The sequence below is a fragment of the Marmota flaviventris genome, chromosome 11 (genome assembly GCF_047511675.1).
Source record: "Marmota flaviventris isolate mMarFla1 chromosome 11, mMarFla1.hap1, whole genome shotgun sequence".
In the NCBI taxonomy this organism is placed as follows: domain Eukaryota; kingdom Metazoa; phylum Chordata; class Mammalia; order Rodentia; family Sciuridae; genus Marmota; species Marmota flaviventris.
The window spans coordinates 41757357-41763356 of NC_092508.1; positions in this window are offsets into that span (position 1 = coordinate 41757357).

Below are 6000 nucleotides of genomic sequence, written 5' to 3' on the forward strand. Positions count from 1 at the left end.
ATTTGATTCTTGACTATAGGGATAAAGAAATGAAAAATTAAATTTGTTTGACTTATGTTTATTAATCTTTCTTAATAATTAAAATACTTCTTGGTGCATTCTAACCAGAAACATTACATACCACACCTAGAAATTTATTTTAAAATGTCTCTTTTGTGACATTTTTCCCGTGGAAATTTAGGTGTAGACCAATTAGTATTATTTAATATTTCAAAATGAGGAAGCAGGTTCTGTGGTATGCATGCATTTGTTGGCAGAAACATCTGGCTTTTGAGTTCAGTTACAAGGTCCACCTCCTTATACATGGAGAGAAATGATGTCAATTTTAGAAGTAATGTGAGTAAATAAAATCCAAGGTGGCAAACACAAGCCTCCATTAGGTGGTGGCAAAGATAGACTTGTGTTGCCTTTTCTGCAGTCACTTCACTGGTTTGGGACATTTTTTAGCACTTACTCCGGGAGTCCACTTTCCTTTATGTACGTAACTTTTAGGATGCCTGTGAAATATACACACACGCACAAATCTTTTTTTTTTTTTTTTTTGATACCAGGGATAGAACTGGAGGCATTTAACCCCTGAGCCATATCTCCAAATCTTTTTTACTTTTTTTTTGAGACAAAGTCTCACTAATTTGCTTAGGGCCTCACGAAGTTGCTGAGACTGGCTTTGAACTCTCAATCCTCCTTTCTCAGCCTCCCAAGCCACTGAGATTAATGGCGTGTGCCACTGTACCCTGCTTGTAGTTTTTTTTTTTTTTTTTGTATTTGTTTTTTTATGAACATATTTTCTCTCAGAATTATCTGCTAATAACCCTTATTTTTCTAAGCATTACGATTATTTTTACCCAACATAGTAAGTTTCATCGAATCAACAGTTTCTCTTGATCAGAATGCCTGGGCCAAATCAGTCTATTTGATTGGATGCTGATTGCCATAATGAATAATTTAAGATAAAGTTTTAATCAGATTTATTTTTTATGTGAATACGAGATAATAAGTATTTCATTGATGCATAAATGATGATTTATTAGATAATACTGGAAAAGAACTTAGCATAGTGATTGTGATATGCTAAGCTCTCAATCAAGAACAGTTGGCTGATACAATAAGAATAGTAATAACAACATAGGAATTCAGTCAATAATGTAAATCCATGCTTATATATTTCAATATTCTGAATTCACAAAAGTCATTTTCATTAAGATTATTTATGTAAATCAAACTGTTTGGAAATGCATTATTTCTTTTCCTACACAATCATAAGTTTTTATAAGATTCCCATGTCTTTCAACAACCTCACCACATACAAGTATATTTTCATGGGACTTTTCTAGGTTCCACATTAAAGCCTGGGACAAACAGTGGTGTTATTTGTGACCTTGCCAGAATATATATGTGTATATGTAAAAGAAAACTGTCAAATAAAACACACTTATACATTCACAGTCAAATGGATTACACACAGAAATGAAGTAGATAATGGAGTATTCGATAACATCAATGAATCTGAAAGTTCAGAGTTGTCCATTGATTTTAAAGAAAAATTAAAGCAATGAAATACAACAAATACACATATACTCAAGCATGTATAATGCTCAATAACTTTCCTCACTATTTAGATAAAAATTATTGACTCAGGTTTTCTATTACATTTAAATGTAACTGTGAAGAATAATCTAGTAATAATAATCTAGTAATAATAATCTAGTAATATATATATATATATATATATATATATATATATATATATATATATATATTTTGCCATCAATGTTTTGATGCTTGACCTTGACAGATACTGCTATTCAAATCACCTGATTTAAAATAACTCAGTCAAAATGTTGTCAAAAACACTCTTTTTATCTTTTAAGGATTTTTATGTGCTGCATGAGACATTTAAATATGAAAATGTCAGTGAGTGATTAATGTATTCCCTAACCTATTGTAACTAGCGAATTTTATGCTATAATTAACAGAATTGCTTATCTACTATAGCTCAAGTAATAAAATTGTAAGGCAATGGGAATTATTCCATAGAAAATCAGTCTCGTTTTGATAGAAAGAACAAAAAATAGAACCTCCAGATTTTGCTCATGGCAAAAAAATAAAAGAAGAAGAAGAAGAAGGAAAAAAAAAAGAGGAGTTTGAGCCAGCAAGGACACCTACAAATTCATGGAAATTTTGTTTCTAGGTCATCTGTCTTTTGCTTTCCCTGAACATTACCTTTTAGGTCATTAAAGTTTATGATGTATAATGCTTTGTAATTTTTGAAGATTTTTTTTGTTAAAATTTCTTTATGCTCCTATAATCTTTCCATTCTAATAAAGATGGATTGTTTTGAAAGTAAAGTAGGTAATTATTGACATGTGTAGTCTGTTCCTTTTTATACAGGTAGAATTCTTGAGTTCATGAGTGTCTTCAGTCAGATAAATACATGTCATTATCTAAACTATAATAGAATTTTTGCTCAAATTTTCTGAATTCACATTTGTTCTCTATTTTTGTCTTTTATCTTTTTATAATTGAACCAATTTCTACCATCAACCAATATTGAAAGCCCTTTACCAGAAGAGTCTTTTTAGGTACTAATGAGGTACTGAAATTAGACTCTAAAATTCCCCTACTCAATATCTGCCACCAGTTGTGCTTTCTGGAGACAGAAGCAGGATATACACAAAAATCATATTAATGTTCATGCCCATCATATCTGAATATGAGCAGCATTACACATCTTCATCATACGGAAGGAGACAAATCAGGAAGCAGTATCTGGTTGACGAAAAAGTAATGCTGAGATACAGGCCAGACAAAACCTAAAAAAAAAATTAAAAAGGGTAGGAAGCTATGGAATATTGCCCACGGGGATATTCTGTGTAAGACCAAAACTTCAAAGGTCCTTGTAGACTGGCTTTGTCTATTCAATAGAGAAAGCTGACCCAATATGTTTGTGAAATTCAGCAGGTGCATTGTGATGGACCCTACTTCCTAAATAAGACTCTTATAGCATAAGAATTAAAATCAAGAATCAATAAATGGACTGGATTCAAACTAAAAAGCTTCTTCTCATGAAAAGAAACAATCAGGTGAGTAGAGAGCCTAGTAATTGGGAACAAACTATTACCACACACACATCAGATGGAGCACTCATCTCTAGGATATATAAAGAACTCAAAAATCTTAACACCAATAAATAAATAAATATAAATAACCCGATCAATAAATGGGCTAAGATACTAAACAGACATTTTTCAGAAGAAGATGTGCAATCAATTGACAAATATATGAAAAAAATGTTCAACATCTCTGTCAATTAAAGAAATGCAAATCAAAACTATTCTAAGATTTCATCTCATTCCAGTCAGAATGGCAGTTTTTAAGAATACAAACAACAATAAGTATTGGCAAGGATGTGGGGGAGAAAGGCACACTGATAGAATTTGCAGTGGGACTGCAAATTGGTGTAGCCAATATGGAAAGCAGTATGGAGATTCCTTGGAAAACTGAGAATGGAACCATCATTTGACTCAGCTATCCCACTCCTCGGTTTATACCCAAAGGACTTAAAAACAAGATACTACAGGGACACAGCCACATCAATGTTTATAGCAGCACAAAGCTAAACTGTTGAACCAAACTAGATGCCATTCAGTAGATGAATGGGTAAAGAAAATGTGGTGTGTGTGTGTGTGTGTGTGTGTGTGTGGGTGTGTGTGTGTGTGGGTGTGTGGGTGTGTACATGTATACATACATACACATAATGGAATACTCATCAATAAAAGAGAATAAAATCATGGCATTTGCTGGTAAATGGATAGATTTGGAGAATATAATACTAAGTGAAGTTAGCCAGTCCCAAAAAACCAAATGCCAAATGTTTTTTCTGATATAAGGATGCTGATTCATAATGGGGTTGGGAGGGAACATGAGTGGATTAGAGGGACTCTAGATAGAGCACAGGGAAGGGAGGGGAAGAAAGGGAGCATGAGGGTAGAAAAGACGACGGTGGAATGAGATGAACATTATTACCCTAAATACATATATGAAGACACAAATGGTGTCACTGTACTTTGTGTACAGAGATATTAAAATTTGTGCTCTATATGTGTAATATGAATTGTTTTCATTCTGCTGTCATATATAACAAAATTAAGAATGAACAAATAATAATACAAATAATATAGGTAGATATTCAACTGATGCTAAGTGAATAAAATCCTAGAATTTTCATGTAATCTAGTTAGAAAAAAAATAAATAATAAAATAATAAATAAAAATATTATTTTATAATGTTGAAAGGATAGCAAAAACCTTGTGATAGCTCACTTATTGTTGCAAAAATAAGTTTATATAAAATAGCTGAGGCAAATAAGTGGTTTAAAAAAATCACCCACATTTTAGAATTTTATAAAATTTAAGGAAAATGAATATTTAATTCCAAGCATACTAGAATTATAACCATGAGGAATGAAGAACTGTATGTGGTGATTAAAGATTGACAAATGGGGAAAAAATCCTACAAAAGTATCTAGTCTAAATAGGTTTTGGAAGCATATTGCTTCTCCCAATTGAGATCTCATTTCAATGTATCACTTTTAAATAGACTTGTGCAGACTAAAAACCTATTATACAGTTGATACAGTATACAAGATTTAGCAATAAAATAATTTCAAAAGAACTATGCAAAACAAGAAAGACTTCATTATGATAGAGTGATCATTTTTAGCTCAGTGTTCTTTAGTTCTTCTTACCTAGTAGTCACTAAATAACTATTTGGTGAATTTTCCCTAGTCTACTAACCCCAAACATTCAGCCTAGATCATAATAAACTAGGTAACAAAGAATCTCAGAAGCTGTGACACCTTGCTTAGCAAAATGATTTAGTGGTGCCAATTTTGTGCTCTTGCCCTATGCAATATAGCTTTTTGTTTGTTTGTTTGCTTGTTTGAAATCCTGTGTTAACACAGTTTTGAAGCTTGGAGTAGAGGCTAGTCACTTCCACTCTTTGAGCACCGGATTAACAGCTTTGTTTATTGTCTCTTCACACTTAGGACCACTATGCACCTGCCTAAATGACCCCAGGACAAGCTATCAGACAATGAGGGACTGCTCTTATGCCCTTGAACCAATAAAATTATTCTAATTAGTCAATTCTGCTTTCCATATACATCATTAGAGAGGAAATTGCTGGTCACATACTGGGATTTAGGGGATATAATGAACCCAAAGACTGTGACCCTCTATGCAAATTATTCTGACTCATAGAAGCAGTGCTTCATAAAAAAAAAGACTCCTTAATATAGATAAAGCCAAATTTCCAACCTCTGGCATATTCCTCTTGCTGAATAAGATGTCCTCACTGTCCTCAGTCTTTTTCTAGGTGCCATGGTGATGGAGAAGGTTACCCCTCCCTCAAGCCCCTTGTGACTAACTGGGAGCCCAGAAATGGGCATTTTTGGCCATAGTCATTACCATAGTGAGTCAGGAGAACATTGCTACTTTTCTTTCCTTACCTAGGACATTTCAAAGAATAGAAATGTAAGTTCATTTGGCCAAAATTCAGGCAGTCATTTTAATCCTGGATGCTCTCATCAGCAAATGACCTCAATCACATATTTTTTGCAAACATTTTGCCATTGACTAAAAGCTCTGAGAATACTTGACTTCACAGGTATCCCTCAAAAATCAGCTATATGTCTTTCTCTATAAGGTTCCAATCCAAAATCTTAGTATAGCATGTATTCCCTTTGGACTGTTAAACATTATTGATAATAACCAAATGCACAGTTAACATGTCAGAATAAACAGTACTATATTCTTGGAAAAAAGAAATGTAATGGAACTTTTATTTTCAACATAGGTCCCAGGCAGTAGGTTTAATTGAGAGGCCTAAATAGGCTCATAAAAGAATTCCTGTTTCAGTAAATGACAAATGGATTAATAAATGGGACTGTGTCTTGTGCCAGAATTTCTTATTTCTTTTTTTTTTTTAATTCAAGTTCT